This window comes from Ambystoma mexicanum, chromosome 7p (assembly GCF_040938575.1).
Source record: "Ambystoma mexicanum isolate Mex_15411 chromosome 7p, UKY_AmexF1_1, whole genome shotgun sequence".
NCBI lineage: Eukaryota > Metazoa > Chordata > Amphibia > Caudata > Ambystomatidae > Ambystoma > Ambystoma mexicanum.
Genome location: NC_090939.1, coordinates 789738762 through 789763117, shown reverse-complemented (window position 1 = coordinate 789763117; position 24356 = coordinate 789738762).

Below are 24356 nucleotides of genomic sequence, written 5' to 3'. Positions count from 1 at the left end.
AAGTGAGAGCCTTCTTAGGACTCACGGGGTATTATCGCAATTTTGTGGCAGACTATGGCACCATAGCTGCTCCTCTGACTGCCCTCACAACTCCGAAGAAACCCAAGAAGGTAACTTGGACTGACGAGTGTGAGAAGGCCTTCGATGGCTTAAAAGACTCCTTGTGCCAGGCCCCTGTGCTCAGGGCCCCTGATTATCAAAGACCTTTTATCGTGCAGACGGATGCCTCTGACACTGGGATAGGAGCTGTACTATCACAAGTAGATGAGAAGGGTAAGGAACACCCTATCGGTTTTATTAGTCGCCAGCTTAAGGACAGAGAGCTCAGATGGTCCACGGTAGAGAAAGAATGTTTCTCTGTTGTGTGGGCCCTAAGGAAGCTGAGGCCCTACCTCTATGGGACCCACTTCACTGTGCAGACTGACCATAAGCCGTTAAAGTGGCTAATGAACATGAAGGGGGAGAATCCAAAGTTGCTTAGGTGGTCCATAAGTCTACAAGGCTTCGACTTCACTATTGAGCATAGGCCAGGTGTCCAACATAGCAATGCTGATGGGTTGTCCAGAATGTTTAACCGACCTAAACAAGAGACTCATCCAGGGGTGGATTAGTTCCCCCTGTCCATAGTCTGGGAGGGGCGAGTGTTAGGAAAGATTTCGTAATTGTAGGGAATTTTCCTTCCATGTGGCAACCCCTAAACTTTTTGCTATTGCTTTTTAACCTTGTTCTTGACTTTGCCAGAGAAGTACAGCCTTCTGCCGCACTTCTCTGGGCTTTCGCTCCTTTTCTTACGGGGAAACTGACATGCCCTTAAGACAGTCAGTACCGGGGAACGCTGTTTCCCGTAGTTTCCTTTATCATGTTGCGGCTTTTGTGCAACATGACACAAGAGAGCACTGTAAGCTAAGTTACAGCTCTCTTAGGTCTCTAGCCTTCTACAGACCCTAGATACTCTTTTAGGATGGTATTTGATCGGTGCAAGTCATTCAGGGACTGGAATGGTGGCAGCGATCGTTTGTTTATTTTGAGCTCCTTTTGGCGTTCTGAGCACGTTTTTGCCCTGAACCCAAAATGGTGGCCTGGCTCTCCAAAATGGCCAGACCACGAGGCTCCTTTGTCCTGTCCACTGACCGTCTTGCTCCCTTCACCTTCCCCAGGTCGGGCGACCCGGGGCCTTCCTTATTTGGGCATGTACTTTCCCGCGAAACGCAGATGCTTTCGCGGGCTTCTACATGTCGTTTGTGTGCCTCCAGGGTGTGGGCTGGGATGTCTGGTCCCAATACACATCCTGGGTGCCAGAGAGTCTGGGGTGGTGTGAATGCCTGGGACCACCGTGGTCTGTGATTGGTCCACGTATGGTATGTGTGTTGATGAGCGGATCTCCCATTGGCTCCCCTCCGTTTTGGCGCGAAGGGAACCGTGGATAAGAGGGAGCTGGAAACACCACTACCTTGTCGATCTCCTGAGTTCTCACGAACGAAGGAATACAGGAGCCAAGTATCCTGCAACCAAGAGGCTGGACCGAGGAATCGCTGGTGACCCGCTGAAGGAATCCTCCTTTGCACTGCTGTCGTCCTGTGAAACCCTTTCCTCCTTGGATCGAACCAGAAGGCCTGTACTGGTGCTTCGACCTTTGGAATAGCAGGAACAGCTATTCCCGGCGACTTCATCAACTCCTGCCAAGTAAGCCTTCGGAAGTGTCTCTGGGCCATCCAGTTGACTGACCAGCTTACAAGGGAGTCCTGCTCTGCAACTGCCGCCAGGTTGTGTTGTATTTCGAGTCCTTGTCACTCTCCCACGCTTCGTACGCTTGGCGTCCCCAGGTCTGAAGGGAGGAGTGTACATTTGGCTTGAATACACACAGCCGCTCCGTTGTCCTGCTGCGGCAACAAAACTGTGCTGGTTTCGTCGATTGGGACGTCTTTTTGCTCTACACGACTACGAGGCGTTCCCTGCTCTTCTGAACCTGCCAGCTGCTGAAACTAACGTGGAGAAGCCTGGGTCTGCTTGCTTCGGGGACCGGTGAGTAGTTTAGCTAGGATCTCGTCGCCCTCCTGCAGTATCCCATTGCTTTTCCCTGCTGTGTAAAAACAGCACCCTTTTGGCCGTACTCGCGCTCTGCTTCTGCCCGCTGTGGAGGCTGCGCTTGAGTTGCGGAACCTGTTCTCCTTCTGCTGTGCACTAACCCGAACTGCCTAACTTCCTCCGAAGAGCTTCCCCTTTTGCCCGTTGGCACCGGCGTGGCAGGTACTTTGAGCACAAGGCTCCACTCTTCGCAGGGCTCGGACTTCCATCTAGTTAGGTGCCTCTAAAGGCGAACTGAGTCTAAAGCGTTATCGCACTGCCTGTTTTCCTTTCCTTTCAGGTGGACTACATATTTCGTGCTTTAAACGCTTGCGACTGTGTATTTGTATATATATCGTGTTGATATGGTATGTGTTGGCGTAATATTGTGATATTGATTTCCTTGCTACGGTCATTGTTTTAAAGGCCTTAAAATAAATGTGTATCTATTTTTGATATAACAACTGTTTGGAGTAGTTTGTAAGCGCTCTTGCTTTGTGTGCTCATTGCGGGCTTTCAGTCACCCTCACCCCTCTTGAGACCTAGTCTTGACCGCCGCGATCGCTACCTTGATTGGTCTGGCTTGTCCAGAGGTTACCCTGTTCCAAGTAATTAGGTTGGCCTTCTGAACTTCTGCGCCACCAGGACAGAGTTCAGAAATCCGTCTTAACAGGCCCTTTCTGATCACCTCCTCAAAATCTGACATGCAGTTTTCTCCACAGTTCCCCAAGACTCCAGTCTTGTGCTGCTGCCGTTCAACATATACATGATCCATCTCCTGGAATTCATCAGCATCATGGTCATCGGCTATTGTATAAAGTCAGATGACAAGAATACTATTTACAAACCCACCAAGGATCTGACAACAGACACAACTGATCTCAACACATGCCTGTGGACTTTTGGAAGACAACTATTACAACCCTGGCGTTAAGGGGTTAACAGCGCCGTAAAAGGCTGCAGCGCCGTTAAACCCTTAACGCCAGATTCACACTTTAACGCCTGCTTTTTGCAGGCGTTAAAGTCCAACCCGCTAACGGACCTTGGTGCTAATTACGGCACCATAATTTACGGTGCCGTAATTAGCACCTTCCGCATTCCCATTGTGCCCTATGGGCCAAAAATGGGAATGTGGAAGGGGCCATGGTGAATGGGGAATTACCGCCCCGCCAACCTTGAATGGGGTGGTAATTCCGCCATCCACCATAGCGGAATCCGGCATGGACCATGGCGCTAATAGCACCATGGTCCAACGCCAGGGTTGTAATGAGGCCCACAGTGTCAATCTCAAGCCATCCAAAACTGAAATCATGATCTCCAGTGTGATATAGCCAAAACCTAAACCAATCCCATGTCTGAAAGTAATTGGCTGTAGCACAGTGCTATGATATATATTGGCATGACAAGATACAAGGACCTGACATTAGAAACACAGGTTAAAAAGCCATCACAAGGAAGTAGCTGTATCTTCCACACACATGATAATGTCAGTGGTAATACTAGTACTATCAAGACCTGGCAATATCAACTACTTTGGACTCTTTATATAGCTACTCAACAAATTATAAAGAACTCAACATGAGGAAGCCAAACCACTCCAAAGAATGAAAAGATAAGAATGCATTACACAGTACTCTGCACATTTCACTGGGTCCAAATAGAGATACATATAGATCACTTTAAAACCCTACACAGCACTCATCAATCCTGCCAAAGCCAAGAATCCATTACAAGAAAATCCTTACATTGCATACCATTGAAACCACTGTGATCAAGCAATAATGCAATGGGAAGATGACCAAACCTTAACCAGAGACACCATGAAGTGTCCACTTACTACTTCCTAGCAACCCAACTCTGGTGCCGCCTTCCCCAACACCTTTGTGAAGAAGAATATTGCATAGCCTTCAGAAAGTGGGTGCAAACCATGGCTTTTTGACTAACTTGTTCTCAAGCCCAGCAGTAGAGCAGCACCCAGCTACATACCTACTTGCCTCAGGAAGCCCCCCTACCGAAGTCACATGTAAACTACAGAAATTACTAGGATCCATTATGCATTCCATTGACCTAGCAATCAAAAATGGGCTCACTCAGGTTAGATTCCACATTCTACACAACTTAAAGGGAATCATAGATTACTACCGCAAACGCCAGATAACTGTTGATTCATTTCACCAGCAAGCATATGCTACCACAGCCACTGACTATGACTAATGTTATTTCTGATACCCTACTACTTGTACCCCTTTTTGTCTACTTCCTCAACTAACTTACCCTCCCTAAAACCTCCTCTTTTCTACCTTATGACACACTCATCATCCCCACCGACAGCCATCACAGGCATACCCAATAGCACATTAATGATAGCAAGTAATAACCAAGCACCACTCTTTAGTTCTATCACACTTACCCATAATAATAGGTAGCACTATCCTAAGCACGATCTACACTCTCAGACCGTTGCCACTCTTTCTGGTAAACATATCCCCAAAGATCTCTGCCAAACTATGTATGAATGCCTGCACTCAGGACCTGGGTTTCGCTGACCTTCACCCATAAACACCACACGTTTCACACCTGCCTATCATGCTACCCCACTAATAACTCCTCCGTATTTCCTTACAGAGTCATGTTTAGCAAGGTCAAAAACAAATGGATCACTTAACTATCTTACTAGTTTAAAGAAGGTAGCATCCATTATGAACTAAAAATAAATCTGGGGTGCTATGCCCTTCTTTTAAATGCCAACCCAGTCATATAATCTGGCTTCATGCTTCTAGGCAGGCTTGTTCAAAAGTTGTCCTTTCTGCCTGAAGGCCATTTTGCTGAACTGTTCAAGGACAACTGTGGTCTCGTCCATGAACAGCATGGGCCTCATTACGAGCATGTAGGTAAAAATGGAGTAATTACCAGCATGGTGGTAATAGCGCGTCTGTGCACCCTTGACGCCGCTAATAGCGGCTGATTACGAGTGTGCTAGTACGCGCATACCCCCATGCCAGTAATGGCTGCACCGCCATGCCACTAAAGGCCCTCCAACCCCCCGATAGCGCCATCACGGGACCCGCCGATACCGCCTCCGCCAAGGAGCAATGCCTTAATAACGACCCTGTAATAACATCATGCAAATTATCGGGCTCGTAATACCGGACCCGGAAGAAACGTCATTGCGTCGGAACGGGAAATGCACCGGCGGCCATCTTTAAAAACACAATCCATTGCAATACTCTCAATCCAGCAGGGCTACAGAGTTGAGAGCCAGGCCATACCATCCAGCATGTCCAAGGCAAACCACAAGACCACCCCCCAGCCTGCGCAAGACGCGCTTCTCCGAGGAAGAGCTCAACATGCTTGCTGATACGCTTGCAGCCCATGCGGATGAGATGTTCGCCAACAACCTCAAAGAAATAAAGAAATATGGGAGGAGGTAGCGCGTAAGGTGACAGCGGTTGGCACCACCCCTCGCACAGTTAAAGATTGCAAGAAGCGATGGGATGACCTACGTCTCTGGGTGCGTAACATCCTGGCATCAAATCGCAGGGAAGCCATGGCCACAGGCGGGGGTGCCCACTCACCCATAATATTGATGCGATGGGAAGAGACCTACAGCACCACCATAAATACGGAGTCCATTGAGGGCTTTGGTGAAATGGAGACGGGTGCGGCGACATCGGGAGATGGAGGTGAGTGACTGTCACGACCCTCACCCAAGACCCCCTCTGGCAAACCCATTGGCCAGGTGGAGTCAGGACTCGGGCCTCTAGAGCCTGGCATCCTCTTCAAAAGCCCTCATGGGGCCAGTCCTGGCGCCTATGGCGCTAGGCTCATACAGCATGAAAAACAATGTGCTTGGGAACTACTTTATTGTATTGTCAGCCAACATGAAGGTATCCACATACCTTGGTTCCTAAGAACCAAGCTATGCGGTCTAGTGTTTTGGGTGTGGTAGCCCAGGGACTACTTTACCTGGACTATTTTGTTGGGGCTATTTAAACCACACCCGACCAAGACAACATACTTGGTGTTACTTTGCAGCTTGCAATGTGACGCTCACCATGTCCAGCTATTCCCTCGAACCTCGGAGAAGCAGAACCTGCAAGGAGACAAAAGGAATATCAATAGCAGCAGCATCTTACCTGCAGTTTTCATCTTTAAACACTTGCAGCTACTGAGAAGAGCTTCCTCGAATCTGCACTTCTCCCGGACAGAACGAAATGAAAGAGGAAGATAGAGGCAACATTAAAGAAAGCAGTAGAGACATTTACAAATTACGAACTGCTCAAAAGGCTTACCTGGCTGGTGGCCTCTCGCCTGGCACCACTTCGAACATTCCACTCGCGCTGAAGAACACCGCGACCTACAAGGAAGGAAAACACAGGTTAGCAAAGGCAAGACTTTGCAGCGCTGCACATAGCGCGTACTTACCGCATCATAGCGCTCTTAATGCGCCATCATTTACCAGCGGGGCTCAACCAAGCCAGTTCGCCACGATGAAGCTCCGCATACCTAAGGGAGAAAAAGGAGACATTTTAAACAAAGAAAGGCATGCATGATAGCAACAAAACTAAAGACCAGCAATAAGACCTACCTGAACAATATGAAACGGGCCGGCGTCAGTGAAGTAACTGGACCGAACTTGCCCCTGAAAGACAACGCGCCCCTGCAAAGAAGGTAGGACGGCGAGCATGCCTAATTCTACCACAAAGTGAGGAGAGGGTGCCAGAGGGACTGAAATCATAACGGGGTGGAGGTAGGATTCTTTCCCACGGTCGGTCAGTCTTGAACACAGTCCTCCTGTATTTTCAGGAAGAACCTTCCACGCAGACCACATCAGGGCAAAGTTGAGAAGCATACCAGCGAGTAACCTGGCTGGGTGGCATCCCTGTGGATACCAGGTGAGCGTAACAGTGACCCCATAAACCCCAGTAATCTAAAGCATGATGCAGCACAACAGATGTGAAAGTGAACCAAGCCAATGCATGGGCCATCAAACACACATATACACATCCATGTCCAGATGGTGGCCCAAACCCGGGCACAATGAAATGCATGCTGCATGCCAATATCATTACCAACAGACACCCAACACACAGGGATCAATCACGTGACACACATCACGCAAAAGGCAATACAACAGTATGACACCAAGAATACAACACGCCAGAAATGAGAGTGCATGGTGTATGCCAAATGGCTCCCCCGCATTGCAAGTACCCTGAGCGTCACAACTACAAGAAAGCAATGCATGAAATGTGAAATACTGAACAGCACCACATCATGAATCTTGCACGTACCACCATCACTGATACCCTGCATCTCTTGTACCCCTACAGGCACAGAAGCAGAAAGTGATGGCCAGGAGTCTGCCCCAAAGGTAACCACATCCACCAAGGTTACCAGGGCCACACAAGAAGCCAGTGGAGATTCCACCTGCAGGGCAACAACAATGCCCAGAGTCCAACAAAGGCCAGCAGTACAGGCCAGGGCAGCTGTGGAGGAGACGACACCAGGCAACGAAACATCCACAATGGAGTCGACCACACCTTCAGAGGCAGAGGGTGATGGAACCCAGTCAGCTACCGCATGTTCCATTTGGGAGGTAGCAGCTATTGCCCCCTTCAGCGACTCGGAGGGCCAAACAGAGGAATGCTCTGACATGGAGAACAATATCCATGTTGTATGTCTGCATTCACCCTGTCCCCAGCCCACCCCTCTGCACTCTACACAGAGCACACCTGTATGCCCCATGCGAGAACATCCCACATTACTGCCAGTCCACATCTGTCCACAACATCTGAGGCCAATCCAGCATTGGGCTACCCTGCCACAGCACCTTCCACCTCCGCAGCCCCCACAGACATGGAGGCCTGCCTCACGAGGGTTGAGGCCTGGCAGGACTGTTTGATCGAGCTGGTCCGCCAGTATGTTGCCGAGGGAGAGGAGACCCACCGTGAGATTCGGGAGGCAAATGCGGCCTCCATCACTGCCAGGAATGCCAACACCATAGTGATCAGGGACAGCTTAGCTGCAGTCACAGAGGTCCTTGTAAGGATTTTGGAGAACATGCAGCAACAACAAACAGCGGCGGCAGTGGCACGCCGATCCACCACACCTGCCAGTTCAACTCCCCCTAGTACTGTGCGCATGATCAGGCGCAGCGTATGCCATACAGACATGCCACCCCCAGACCCGAAGAGAGGCCAGAAGTAGCAGGCCCACCCTGCATGTGGCAAGTGCAACCTTGCAAAACTCTTGAATAGAACATTGTGTGTGTGCTGACAATGGGTGAGGGGGGAGGTGGTGTTGGCCGTGTTTGGGTTGTTGGGAGGTATGAGTTATTGGGGGGGTATGGGTTGTTGGGGGTGTTGGTGGGTGAGGAAGGGGAGAATGGGGTGTGTGAAGTGGAGGGTTCTAGCACTACATTTTTAATATTCTAATTCACCTTCATTTCATGTGTGTCTATTCAATTCTTGACTGCGCACAGTGCCCAACTGCCAACACACCCTGTGTCCATATCCACACAACCCCAGTGCCCAGTGTAGTGCAAACACAGACCCATCTGCATCCCTGTGGTTCCGAAGAAATTGTCAATCAGTGATTGGCGCACAGCACAGCCATCCTGTGCATCGTGATCTGGCAGGGGTGCGTATCCTCCTCCATCATCCCCATCATCCTCCTCACCCGGTGCATGCAGGTCAATGTCAGGTGGCATTGGTATGTTTCTCCAGATGCACATGTTGTGCAGCATGGCACAGACCATGGTGATCTTTGCCACCTTCTCAGGCCTGTAAATGAGTGGTCCACCAGACCTGCTGATGCAGCGGAACCGTGCCTTCAACAGGCCAAATGTCTGCTTGATCACAGCACTAGTACGGGTATGAACTCGATTTTACTCCTCTTCATGCCTGTTCTGCAGGTTCCATACAGGGGTAAGTAGCCAGGGCTTCAAGGGATATCCACCATCGCCTGCATGGGGGCACAATGAGATATGTGTTAGTCGATATAAGACCTGTTGTCTTAGTGATCACTACCATGGCTGCAGCTATTCGGTGTTGACATGCATATGTCCCTGGATGCATGCACGCAGGGTCATTCCACACAATGTGTATGGTAATATGTTCTGCTGGTGTGCATTACGCTGTCCAGCTGATGTAGGGCATTCACTTGCATGATGATGCAGATTTGCTGTGCATGCAGGACAATGTTTATACACCCATGTTGGTGATGTGTGGTACTCTGTATGTATTCCCAATGGCGAGTGTTTTGCTGTATGTGCATTGCCCACTCACCACCCAATCTCATCCAGGTGGAGTATGCATTCCCCCCAATCTCACCCCCCAACTGCACTGCCATGGGCCAGTCAGGCAATTTACCAAGCAGCCAGGCACGTCGTACAGCATGTCACTCCATGTAGCAGGGTAGCGTGAAGTTCCGCAACACCATGGCATCATGTGTGGATCCGGGATATCGGGCACAACAATGTGTGATGATCTTGCTGGAGTCACATACCATCTGCACATTGATGGAGTGGTATTGGAGTGGTATTGCTTGCGATTGTGGTATACCGCCTCTATGGCATGAGGGACAACCAATTCGAAATGGGTGCAGTCGAGGGCACCAACGAAATTGGCCATGCCTGCCAGTGCGTGGAAACCTACTTTAGTCTCAGCGCGCTCCTGGGCAGTCCGTTGTAGGGATATGTGGGTGCTTGCGTGCTTTAGGAGGGCATCCAGCACTTGGGTCAGCATGCGTGAAAAGAGAGGTTGTGATATCCCATGCAGATGGGCCACTGTGTGCTGGTAGGTGCCTGTGGCCAGGAAGTGGAGCACAGTCTCTACCTTCAGTAGATAGGGGATGGCAGTGCAGATTAATCACGCTGACAATGTAGTTGTGTATCATGTCCACTATGTGGGTGATGGTGTCCCGGTCCAACCGGTACAGGGTGTGGATCTGCTCAGGGGTTAGATTGAATGGACTGGCTCTGATGCGAGGGTTTGGTGGCTGCCTACGTGGTACCACTGGCTGCACTGGTGGGACTTGCTGGGCCTGTCTCACACTCCTTCTCCTCCTGCGTCTCCTCTGTGCTGCCTGTTGTTGTTGTTGCTGTTGAAGCAGTAGAGGCATGTCCTCCAGTCCCAGGATTGCAACAGCTAGTGGGATCATTTTGGAGTGGAAAGGGGTGTGGTGTGTGGGTGTGCTCGTGTGGCAGTTGGCTTCACTGCAGGTTGCTATTTGCAGGTGGTCGGGTGATGCCTGTATTGCTGCCATCGTGCAGGCCCTAATTATCGCCTTTGGGATGCCGGCAAGTGCATGCCCGCGTAAATTGTGATATCCTCCTGTTAGCGGCATCCCGGTATTTCCACCACATGTATGTGCGCATGCCGTTAAGAAGGGGCACGGTACGGGCGGTGGCGGTATTGCCGGGTTGTCGGCTCGTAATGGCCTGGACCCATTAACGATGCTGGTAATACCATTCTGCCTTCCTTTTTTCATTACATACATGCTCGTAATGAGGCCCCATGTCTTCAAAGTCTTCCTCTGTCTCTATCCAGCCCTTCATGTGGGCAACCTACATTTCTTAGTGATTTTGCACATTATAGGATATAGCCTTAAGTGTCAAAATAAAGCATGATTTTTATCAAAGAAATAAACATTGTCTTGGTTATCACCCACACGTAATGCATCAGAGACATGGGAAGCCTAAGGAGAAAGAAAGAGACATGGTAACCATCTAAATATTATGTAGGGGATAGGTGGGATGGCCAAGGAGTCATATTAATGCATACTTTCAATAAAACAAATGAACACTGTCCTGGTTATCACCCAAATATAAAGTACTCGGTAAAACCCCAGGTGTGTGAGGGTAAGGCATGGTAATAATAACACAAATTAACATTGCCCTGGTTACCAAACACACATAACTGCAGCCTTCCATTAGTGACCCAGAGTCTGGTGAGCAGAGCAGATGATCTATGGATACCTTCATCTTTTGATCTTGCAACAAGATCACTTTTTGCTTCCATAAACTCCTCTCAACATGTTATTGCAGCAGCTCATTACACCGTCCGTGGTAGCGGCTGTGTAGTTATGGTTAAGTTGCTAAACTCATGGGAAGAGCACTTTTTCGGCGGCTTTTGCAAAAAAGTATATGGCTCGCTCTGGATTCTTTGCACTAAGCTAGGTGAGGTTTCGTGCAGGGTGGTCAAAGTTATAGGGCGTGTCCCAAAAACTTAATTTTTTTCCATAGACTGAATGGGGAAAAACTTTGTGCACGGCTATAGGTTGAACAGCTGGACAGATTTTCACCAAATTTGCGGCAGGAGCGGGGGCATGGGCCAGAAAGCGTGCTTTTGTGTGTTTGGTGGAAATCCGACCAGTACTTTCGTTGAAAAGAACTGAAATGTACGTTCCAAAAAACTAGTGATAACTGGGTCTGCTCCGCTGACCCATTTCCCTGTTCACTCCGCGGACTGAAGTCTCATTTGCCTGCAGTATGCCGTGATGTCCGCGAATATTGGACAAGGCTGGTAGTTGGCTGGAGGGAAGCGTGCTGTGCGTCAAAGTTTTGGGAAACGCTGCCATGGTGTATTCGAGGATAGTGTTGTGGTGTGGGCTGTAAACCATTGGGTGCATGGCTGGGCCTCTTGTAAGTAGCAGTGTGCCCACTAAAATTAGACATATCCGGCTCCGCTCTGGCGTCCCATTTCCCTGTTCACTGCGCGGTGAAAATTTTGATTGCTACGCTGTGGGCGGTGTAGTGATGTGCGTCATACATTTTCCTTAACAGCGGCTGTATGGGAGGAAATTGCGGTGGCGAAAAGGGCCAGAAAAACTTAGTTTACGGCATCTGGTGGTGGGAAGAAGGGGCGGAAAGGGTGGGGGAGTCAGAAGTGCTTCAAGTGATACCTGTCATTAGAAGAGGACAGTGGTGTGACAGCGGTATCCATGCATACTACACCAATTTGTGGTTACCTGAACAGACTACAATCTTGTGTGGTCATTACAGGCAGCCTTCATTATGGCATGCGAGTTGCAGCGGCAATGTCTTTTTGTGATGAGTGGTGGCAGGCACATTTTCAGAAGGGGAGTGCATTACTCAAGACATGAAAATTTAAAGATAGGGTACACATGGGTCCATGAAAGGAAGTCATCAGCATCAGAAAGTTGCAATATGGACAATGTGCACAACAACTCACATACCGTTCAGCCAGACAACGTAACGTCATGGAGCCATGCATGTAAAGATGTGGCCAGGGTGAAAGTTGGCAGGCGCAATTGCAGATGGGGAGTGCATTACATGTGACATGAGGAGTTAAACATGGGATGCACTAGGGTGTGCTGTGTGTGGTGAGGCACTAGCATCTTGGATGCTTTGCTGGAGGCCTTACAGGAACAGCTATGTGGGTTGCTCGCAATTACTCTTCAGAGTGTTACGTTTCGTGTGTGGTTTATGAGTTGTCCATGCATTGTTGATTCCATGGGTGTGCTCATTGTTAGAACATGGTTGAACATGGCAGGAGCTTATGGAGTGAACAGTTCTGCAGTGTGTCCACTGAGTACTGTGGTGAGAAAGTGTGTGTGTACCAGTGCATAGGGTTCACCAGCATAATATATGTGCTTGGGTAGTGTGCATTGTGCAGATTACTAACTAGTGGACTGCACTTTGAAGTATTTTATCTTCTACAGTTGGTGGAGTGCTCGGAGGAAACAAAATATTGCTACCTGACGTTCGTGGTACTGGGTGCCGCTCTGGGTGAATGTGGACACTGAAAGCGTGGATAGGTTTGGAGAACTGTTACCTGGAGGTGCTATCACATGACACAAAACCTGTACTATGAGTGTGTAACGGTACGTCTGCAGTGCTGTACAGAAATGATAGTGTTCGATGCGGAGGACTTGGGTGTGAATGCTACATGCATTTGTGACTATTTAATACTACTTAATGTGGGAGTGTTGCAAATAGAATAGTGGAAAAGAAAGAAGGAGTGGCTATGCTTTACTGGGGTGTGGCCCTCGCTGTAGCTGGGAAGGCGCGCGTGGTACATTCTGCCCTTCTCACATTGGTGTCTTTGGAAATGGAACTGTGGCGATTATCCAATCAGGTTTTGAGGGTGCGGTTCACAGGAAGGGGCAGTGATATATTTCCACAAGCCTTGCTGCAGTGAGGTTGGCAGAGATAGACAGATGCCGAGTGTCGATCGTGGGTGATAGCTTTGTGCAAGATCTACACAGGTATGCCATGGAAAGAGGCTTTGATACTAACTTTCATTTGGAAAGAGTGGAGGCTTTTTGGGCCACAGTGTATGAGTGGGGTTTTGGTGCCATGGTTCTCCTTAGTACATGTTTGGCCTCTGTCGGTACCGCGGAAGTTGTGGTCATGGATTATGGAGCACTACATTTGGGGTACATCTAGTGCGCACGTTCGCTCAATCACCTCAAGAAGTTGATGACAGCAGTGATGCAGATTTTTCAGACTGCCAAGGTGAGTTTCTTATCCATACCACCAAGAGGTGCATGGGACAATGCCGGTGTAATTTGTTCAGTCAGAGGTCGGATGGTGTTTCATAAACAGAAGCATGTGTGACTTTATGTGCAGTGCTGGAATGTGCTGCACTGACTATGACAGCATTAACAAGCAGGATTTGCAGTGATTCCAAGGAAATGGCATTTTTTTTACCTCCATTGGCAATGCTGTTTTGTGTGCCACTGTGCACGAAGCGTTGCAGAGAATCCTGTAGAAATGTAAGAGAAGCGTTGACGTTCAGTCCATACAAATGTCAGTAGGAGAAGCAAATAGAAACTCATCGAAAGAGATTAAAAAACCATTATGAATGTATGGAAGCACGTACATAACAAAAACAGGACAAAAAATATATATACCTTTTCTGAGACGGTACTACAGACCCAAACCCCTACCCTGTTTTACATTCCTTCCTTCCCTAGCACAAAAACTCAGCGGATTACGCTGTGCTTTCATGATTACACGTGCCACATCCAGCCATTTTCAGGATGGGAGCCATGGAAACCAAACTGTGGAGCGAAAGACACTGCTGTATAAGGTTTGTGGTTCTAGTGTGTACGCAAACACTATGGCAGAAGGTCTCTTTGTACAAAGAAGTGCAGAAGGATATGGTGGAAGTGTGCAAGGTAAGGGGCAGGCATCCCGGGTGTATGCATGACCTATGTGTATTTGTTTGAAGTTCGTAGCATGCATGCAGTGCTACTTTTGAGCCATATTTTTTGAAAAGTGTGAAGTAAGTGTGGTACTGTGGAACAGAAAAAAAACATTTGCAGTGTACACGGTAATTGGCAGGCATCCTACTGTTATGAATGCATTGGCCCTCATTACGACCCTGGCAGTAAGTGAAAAACGATGCCGGTAGAGGATTACCGGCATCGCTTACCACTCCGCCCGATTATGACCCGAGAAAGCGCTATTAGCGGCACCGTAATCAACAGTGCCGGTAAAAGCACCAAGGGCACATCACGAGTTAGGCGCACATGCAATTAACGCCCTTGTGAAGGCCATAAAGTACCTTACCACCATGGTGCTAATACCGCCATCGCGCACCAACCGTAAATGGCCATGTGCAGTGTTCCCAACTGCCACAGGTGCACACAATCAGCACAGGTGGAGGCAACACAGACTGGGCAAGCACAAAAGGAGCACACCCCACCCATTCCCACACCCAGTCACACTCCACAATGATTCCAATACTACTAGCAATGCTGGGGCTGGAGGACCTGATAGCAGTGGAAGTGCTACAAAAACAACAACAACAACAACAACAGGCAGCACAGAGGAGACACAGGAGGAGAAGGAGGGCAAGGCAGGGCCAGCATGCCCCACCAGCACAGCCAGTGCCACCACGCAGGCAGCCCCCAATCCCACGCATCAGAGCCAGTCCATTCAACCTAACCACTGAGCAGATCCACACCTTGTACCGCCTGGACCGGGACACCATCACCACCATTGTCGACATGATACATGACGAAATTGTCAGCCTGATTGAAACACACACCGCCATCCCACCCCTACTGAAGGTAGTGTCTGTACTCCACTTCCTGGCCACAGGCACCTACCAGCACACAGTGGGGCAGCTGCATGGCATTTCACAACCATTAGTCTCACGTATGTTGAACCAAGTGCTTGATGCCCTCCTCAAGCACACAGACGAACACATTTCCTTACCACAGTCTGCCCAGGAGATCTCAAACACCAAAGTGGGTTTCCATTCACTGGCCGGCATACCTGGTTGCATTGGCGCCATCGACTGCACCCATGTGGAATTGGTGGTCCCACATGCCATGGAGGTGGCGTACGGAAACCGTAAGCTGTACCACTCAATCAACGTGCAAATGGTATGTGACTCAAACAAGATCATCACACATTGTTGTGCCTGATACCCCGGATCAACCCATGATTCAATGGTCCTGCAGAACTCCACAATACCACACTACATGGAGCGACATGCAGGGCAGAGATCCAGGCTTCTCGGTGAGTCGCATTTTATGGCCATGGAAATGTGACGTGGGTAGGTGATTGAGGTATAAATGCATACTTCACCTGGCTGAGATGGGGGGGGAAGATGCATACTTCACCTGGCTGAGATGGGGGTAGAGATGCATACTTCACCTGGCTGAGATGGGGGGAGGGGGAGATGCATACTTCACCTGGCTTTGAGTGCCAGAGGGAATGGAGCAAGCTCATACCCCAAAGCAGCCCAGAGTGGAGCTGACACCTGACCACATAATGCAAGATGTAAGCAGCCCTACCATGTGAATGAAGCAGTTTCCCAACCATTCTACAGCCGTCTGCATGTGCACTGTACCAAATCAAACCACATCCCCCTCAACAAAATGCAGCTACAAGCACCATCAACTGAAAGGCCAGTCCCCCATTACTCGTACAAAGGAGTCACATGAGGGTCAAATACATCAATACACCACTACACTGACACAGAGGCCCAACTAAATTGCATGACACCATTTGTTGTGCATAGTGAGATCATCATGAGGCTGACATCAACGGTGCCAGCATGAAAGCATACAAATTACTGGACATCTGCCAGATCACAGAAATAACCGCCGTAGACTAACACAGTGCATGGGCACTCACAAGGAACTGGATCCCCCAGCGCACACTAGTTGATGGCATGCAAAACAGTCCATAAAGGAATAGACACTTAGCAGTCACATCGTGTGACTCCATTCATGCATGGAAATGGGGTTGAGATGAAGAAATAAATGCATGCCATGGTGTCACTTAATGAGGTCAAATATGATGTAATAACTTACACATACATTGTTGCCCACATGCAGGTGATGCAGGCTATCCCTTGAAGAGGTGGCTCCTTACCCCAGTCCGGAACCCACAGAACAGGCACGAGGAGGACTATAATTGTGCCCATACACGAACCCGTGTGGTGATTGAGCAGACATTTGGCCTCTTGAAGGCACGGTTTCGCTGCCTCAGCAGGTCTGGTGGGGCACACCTGTACCGCCATGAGAAGGTGGCAAAGATCGTCATGGCATGTGTCATGCTACACAATATGTGCATCAGACGGAATGTGACCCTGCCCCCTGACGCTGAACTGCAACCACCTGACAAAGAGGATGAGGAGGGTGGGGATGGGGCAGCACCTCATGGAGGAGGCAATGCACAGGAGGGACGTGCCATGCGTCAGACTCTGATCAACCAAATCTTCTAGCACACATGGACGGGGGTGTAACATGGAGATGGCACTCGGGGCACTGGGTGTGTCAGGGACATGGACACTGTAGACTGTTAACCAATAAAGCATCCGTACGCAATAAGCAATGCCCACACATGTGATTTCTGATTAACCAAAAAGTGTATTGAATAGAGAAAACTAAGTGAACATACCTACCACCCACTCCCCTCTCCCCCTCTACTCCCCAACACACCCGCTCCCCCCTCCCCCTCTACTCCCCAACACACCCCCTCCCCCTTCTCCCCTCTACTCCCCAATACAACCACTCCCCCCTCCCCACTCTACTCCCCAACTCACCCACTTCCTCTTCCCCCCTGTACTCCCCAACTCACCCACTCCCCCCTCCCCCCTCTACTCCCCAACACATGGTGTGCAGGACTATGCACAAGTGGATCATGTGGCACCAGTACACAAGGCTGTGCCTATTGGTATCCCCCTCTCCCAGCACTCGGTGCACCCCTGTCCAATCACCGCAGGTTCCTGCCCGACCTGCGCACGGGGCTGGTCCTGGTGGAACTGGCAGCCGAGGAAGAACTGGGTTGCTCACATGGACGCATGTCCCGCATTGTTTGAACCAACTTGGACAGTACGTGCTGCACCGCGGCCAGTTCAGCACATATGTCCTTTAAACTGAACTCGATAGCAGACCTCAGGGTAGCAGCACAATCAAATATGCTGTGTCAACAGGCCAGTTAGTTGTTGTTGGCGAATGATGATTTCCTGCATCCGCTCTTGGGTGTTGTGGGCTGTGGCTGATGGTTGAGGGGTGTCCATTATACTGTTACTCTCCTGCACGTGTGTGGTTGGGCTGGGAGTAGCCGGCCACGAGTTTCCTGGAGATTGCCCGTGTATGCTGTTGTAGGGCTGGCTGTACGGGGACAGGTGGGGGGAATGCAGGAGGCCAGTGGGGGGAGTGACAACATGCACAACATCCCCTTCCTCGTCATCCAAGATTGCTGTGGTGGCAGCTGTTTCTCCGATGGTGCTGCTTTTAGCCGATGCAGTACCTTCGGCAGACAACACTGGGCAGATGCTGGATGTTGGTGGCGCCGAAGTGGTGGACGTGGAAGACATCTGTGGCGTGGCGTGGCCTGTGCTGTGCTCTGGGACATTTCCTGTCTTTGGGTTTTCCTTGTTCCCCCTGAAGTGGAGGGCCGGTGTTGTGCCTCTTCAGCCCTGGCCTTCTTAGCAGGGGTTGCATCTGTGTCATTTTTGGCGCTGTCTGATTGTGAGCCTATGGTGGACCAAAGGAGGGAGAGGATTAGTGAGGCAGCCCACTTCTCTCTTAAAGCAACCTATTGGATCACCTGCTGTCTAGAAGGCCGAGCCACGAAGGTGTATTCTGACCAGGCCAATGCTCCTCCGACCACTATAAGTTGTGGAGTCCCACAAGGGTCATGCACTGCACCGACTCTATACAACCTCTTCACTAAACCCCTCTTCGACCTACTGGACTCCCTCGGCATAGCTTACACTAACTATGCCGATGACACACAAGTCCTCCTCCCCCTCACTGGAGACTATGCCCAAGACACAGAAGCCCTCCTTAACATTTACTCCACGATCCAAGCATGGATGGTGATCAACGGCCTCTGCCTTAACAGAGACAAAACAGAGATCATCATCCTGGCCCCCAGCGAAATCCTTTCCAAGCTCAGCCAAGACTACTCACACATAACCATCGACAACACCAACATACCTGTCTCCACTGCTGTGAAGACCCTAGGAGTATACTTAGACGCTACTCTCTCCATGACAAGACAGGTCAACGCCATCTCCTCCTCCTCCTCCGCACTGACCACCAAACTCATTTTCGCCATAAAACCCTATCTTACCACTCCCAACTGCCTCTACATCGCTAGAGCCACCATAGGAGCCAGGCTAGACTATTGCAACGCCCTCTTAGCTGGCACTTCAACTAAAAATCTAAATAAGCTCCAAACAGTACAAAACAATGCGCTCCGCGCTGCCCTTCACATCCCCAAATTCGACCATGTGTCTCAGGCCAGAAGAAATGCTCACTGGCTCCCAGTTAAAGAAAAAATTAACTTCAAAGCACTCTCCCTCACACACAAATGTATCAATCGTACCGCTCCCTCCTACCTAGCAGAAACCATCACCAGGAAATCCTCCCTTCGTCCTATAAGAACCCCCCATGACAACCAACTCCGCGTTCCCACCATAACAAGAGTTAAAGCTGGAGGCATTGGCTTCCCACACATAGCACCTAAGCTCTGGAACAACCTCCTTAACTTTCTCAGAGCGGAACATTCACTATTTTCCTTTCGGAAATCCCTCAAAACCATGCTCTTCACATAATCACCTCCTACCCTCCCTTCCGACATGAACGACACATATTTTAAACGCCATGATGTCTGCACTGCTAAGTTTGTAACTAAAACATGATACTGTAAATCTAATGCCTTGTAAACGTATATATCTAAAACATGATACCGTAATTCAATATGCCTGTAAACTTTAACAACCTTCCTTCTGTAACCAGCCAAATGCTTATATGTAACAGCGCCACAATGCCCACGGGCTGAGCGTGCGCTTTAAAAATATGAATGAATAAATAAATAAATAAATGGGTCCACAGGCATTGAGCATGCATTGTGATGGCTGCATTGATTTTGATTGCTGGATGAGTCACATTGGAGGCAGTGACATACAGGTAGTCTCACTCTTGGTTGGGTGATGCATGGAGGCATGTGGGTAGCTACAGAAATGGGGTGCATTATGCATGTGTACAAGGTGAGGCTCAGCACTGCCTGTAGGCAGTCTTGTGCTAATGTGTCTGGTGGACCCTGGTATGCATCATTGCACTTCCCATTCATCTGGACATCATCGTGGTGGTATTGGCATAGTTAGACTTGAGACACCTACCTGCATCGCCTGATGACGGGGCTCCTCTCTCCATGTCCCCAACTCCCTCTATGCTCTCCGTGCCTATAGTGGAGACACATATCTCCTCCCACGGCTGTAGTTTTAGGGGTGACTCAGCACCTCTACCAGTCGCCATGCCGATATTCCGGTTTGCCGCAAGTATGCTCCTCACGCAGAGACATAGAACGTCCCACTGCTTGCGGCAGTGTTTGGCGGTGCAGGGTGTTGTGCCGACAGCACTGACCCTTTCGGCGACCATAGCCCAAATGGCTTTTTTCCTCAGCAGCGCTGGTCGGGTCATCTTGGTGGCGAACACAACGTCTGCATGTTCTTGGAGGGTTTCGGCCAACATTGTCAGCACCTCCCTTGAGAAGCACTCCTGGCGCAGCCGATTTCCGCTCTTCTTTACAACTTTTGGCATCCTGATGTCAATGGGGTGGTGTTGGAGGTTTGTGGAAGTTGTGGGGGTCTGATGTCTCCTGGTGACAGAGGATGGCAATGGATTGTGTTTTTAAAGATGGCCGCTGTGCTCTTTCCCGTTCCTGTGCGTTGACGCTACTTCTGGATCCGCTTATTTACGGTCACCGCTAATAGCGGTGACCGCTAATGTCGATAGCTGGGGTGGCAGAGGTGCTATTTGCACTCCATACGATGCCGGTAAGTGGGATTTTTCGCCCTTTAGCGGCATGGCAGTGATTTCATTACCGGCATGGCGCAATGCTCATGTCCGAGAACTCGTAATGTGCCGCTTTTAGCGGTCTCTTGCCAGCACGGACACGTTATTTGCGCCATGCCGGTAACGACCGATACTTACCGCCAGGGTCGTAATGAGGGCCATTGTGTGTATGCTATCATATGATGTGCAATTGTATGCTATGGCATTCGTAATGCGACTATACGCACGTTTAGCAAAGGGCAATTAGGCAAGGGAGGCAGAACAGAGAGAAGACAGAGACAATGGGCCTCACTACAGTTAGTGTGGTCAAGGTATAAATGGTGCCAGTAAGGGACTGGCACCGTCTATACCGGGCCGCCTCATTCCGAGTTCTGCAGCAGGTCCTGCTCTGGACACCTGGCCAGACCAGACATGCAGAGCGGGACCTGCTAGCAGACCAGGATGCTAACAACGGGCACATCATTAACGGGCCCGTTGTTAGCATCCTCCCCATTCCCATTGAGCCCTATAGGGACTCAATGGGAATGCGGATGTATCGGGTCCGGGTCCCACGAAAGGGAATTACTGGGCTCTCGAAGGTCGGAATGGCCCAGTAAGTCCCCTTTTGCGGGACCTGGTCCCGGTACCAGGGTTTGGGGGTAGCCATGCCGCTAAAAATGGCATGCCTACCTCCAAACTTGTAATGAGGCCCAATGACCCTACTAGGCCAGGTGTGACTTAGATCGCCCAAGTGCATGGGTGGAGGGAGGGGAAGGTACAGTACATGGGGAGAAGAACAAATGACAATAAGTAAAAATGTGGGCCAATTGTGCCAAGTGTCCAGATAAGTGCACACATTAGGAGGTGGAGGAACTGTTAGGGACACAGAAAACAGTCCCCATGTGCGGGGTTTGATAGAAAGGCGGAGCAGGGGTTCGCCTGGCGGAGGGAAGTGACATGGGCCCGACATCACAGAGTCGCCAGGTAACCAGTGCAGATTCAGTTTACGCCAGGCAGCCCGCTGGGGAGAGGAGATGCAACAGCAGACACTAAGAGGAAGGCTTTGAAGTGGTTCCGGAACCGGCAATGGTTCTCCTCAAGTTTCAGGGAGGCAGGTAGGCTATTGCAGAGGGAGGCACCAGGTGAAAAAAAAACATCTACCACCAACTGGTTTCTTCCAGAAGCAACTGACCCAGTGGGAGTTGGAGGCGGATGACTGAGGAGCTTGTGCACGGAGATATATAGGAAGTCAGAGTTGAAGGACCCAGAGTCTTTTCACTTCATTCCTTCAGCCACTGGGAGCTATTGGAGGTATTTCAGTGCAGGAGACATAGCATCCCAAGTCACATACTCCCCTTCTGGATGGGTTCCATAGGGCAGAGAGTAGAAGCAGACAGATTTTTTTTTTAAAAACTGCTGCAATAGTGCAGCCTAGAAAGAAGTACAGCTGTGCAGACAGTGATCTTTTGAACAGTTGCTTTTGGTTGGTAAGATACATGCAATACACAAATGAAAAAATAAATAAAAAGATGCTGGGAGTATTTGTGTCCAACAGTTCCAGTAGTACTAATTTTAATTACTATGTGTCTCTCTTTAGACCTGGACACATTTTTTGGATTGTAACCAAGTGGCATCAATAATGAAGTGCTTCAAGAGCATATGACCATACTTTCCAGGTTTGTGCATTTCGATTTTTCTCTGGCACTGTCTGGGCTACTTGGTAATGATTCCCCCCCCACCCCTTTTTTTCTGTATCAGCCGTGGTGTTAGTTCTGCTTCACCCCTGGAGACAGATTTTCTTCACTCTTTTCGGGCTTCACAAACCCTTTCGCTCTTGGAAACAAGGGACACTTTGTGATTTCTTTCTTGATGTGTCTTTCCTTAATGTAGATATGCCATTTTTTTAGTAAATTCAAGTATAAGTGTATGCTGTAGGCTTGAGAGAGCGAATGTTTTTATAGGATAGTGCAATAATGTTGTGCACTTTTCCACTTTTTGTAGTTTTTGGTAGTACATCAATCATTTCTGCTGATGAAGATGTTGATACAATTATCTTTACATGTTGAAACCAGTTGAGAAGAATATTTGGGGATGTGATCAGTTGGATTTTGTCGATTGGACCCACCCTGTCAATAGATCACATATTGCATAATTACTGTGATTAGGAACATTGATTGTGTATGAAATAGTAATACTGTGTAGGGACAAGTAGGTTGTTTCGGTACACAAATGTGGAATCAACTTTGGATTCATTTTATTGATTTGTGGATGAATGTTTGACACTGTATGAGATTTAATGAATGAATGGTTCACTGTGGATGGAGTGAAATTGTATGGCTTTTTCATGGCCTTTATGTATTTCCATGCTCTCCTGCAACATTTATGAAATTTAATGTGTTGATTTATTTATGATAAACTCATTCTTTACAAATAATGTATCTGTCGTAAATCTCCCCCCAGTCTCACCTGTGATCGGGATCTCCCTTGTTCGGACGCAGGACTCTTCCTGTGGATGGTTCGGGTCTTGAATAGGCTTGCCCGAGTCTCGTCAGGTTGCAGGACGCGTTCAGAGTTCCGGGAAGTTCGTGGTTCCACTGTATCCAGGATAGCGATGAACGAGTAAGTAGGGGGGAAATGCAGGAACAGGATAAAGGCAAGGAATGAAGTAAGAGGATCAAAGGAAACCAATGTAGAGAGTAAACACACGTCGGGTCACTACCGAAGATAGCACTGGGACGCGCGGACCCGCAGGGGCGTGACCAATTTATAGTACGTGCCACGATGTGAAAGCTAGTGTGTAGCACGGAGCTTGGTACGGCCATGTTGGGAGGAACAGGGAGTACAAGTCCTTCGTGACAATGACCATGAGGTCCAGAAGGGGCAATTTTGCCGGGTCATGACAGCATGCCCCCTCTGAAGACTGGTTCCTCCAGGCTTGCCTGGGTGAATAAAATGGAATCTTCTGAGCAAACGAGGGGTCTTTAAATTAGAAACTGGTTCCCATGTTCTCTCGCTAGGGGGGTAGCCTTTCCACTCGACCAGATATTGTAGTCGACCCCTCCTATACCTGGAATCACATATCCTGGACACCTCATATTCCAACTGGTCGTCCACAACAACAGGTGTGGGTTTGAAGGGTTTTCGAGTAGAACTAATGTAGTGTTTCAACAGGGAAGTATGGAAGACTGGATGTATCTTCTTCCAGGAATCCGGGAGCTTAAGTCGGAAGGAGACAGGATTGATGATCTCCTTTATAGAAAATGGACCATAATAGCGAGGAGCTAATTTGTTTGGTCGTAGATGTCGAGGTAACAGTTTCGAGGCTAGTCAGACTTGATCCCCAACTGAATAGGAAGGTGATGGTCTTCTCTTAGAGTCTGCATATCTTTTGGTTCGAGTCTGGGCCTGTTCTAACTGATCCTTGGCCTCTCTTTGTAAGTAGAACAGCGTCTGAATCCAAGAGTCAAGGGTAGGTACCGGAGTAGATTCTGGAAGAACTGATGGTAAAACAGACGGGTGATAACCTTGACTGCAATAGAAAGGGCTGATCTTGAGAGCTGAATGATCTGAGTTGTTGTAGGAGAATTCGGCTAAAGGTATAAGGAGAGACCAATCGTCTTGAACCTTGGTGGCAAAACAACGAAGATATTGTTCCAGGGTTTGATTTACTCGTTCCGTTGCCCCATTGGTTTGTGGATGATAACCTGAAGAGAGGGTGCATTGGATTCCTAGAACACGACAGAGATGTTTCCAGAATTGTGAAATATACTGAGGTCCCCGATCCGAAATAATCTTGGAAGGAAGGCCATGAGGACGAAAAATATGTTCCAGGAAAATTCCAGCAAGTTCTGAGGAAGATGGTAGTTTATACAATGGTGTAAAATGAGCTAGATGAGTGAACAAGTCAATCATTACCATGATGGTTGTATATCCTCGGGAAGGTGGTAATTCAACAATGAAGTCAGTGGCAATAACTTCCCAGGGCCTGGTTGGCAACGTAGGTTGTAGAAGCAGAC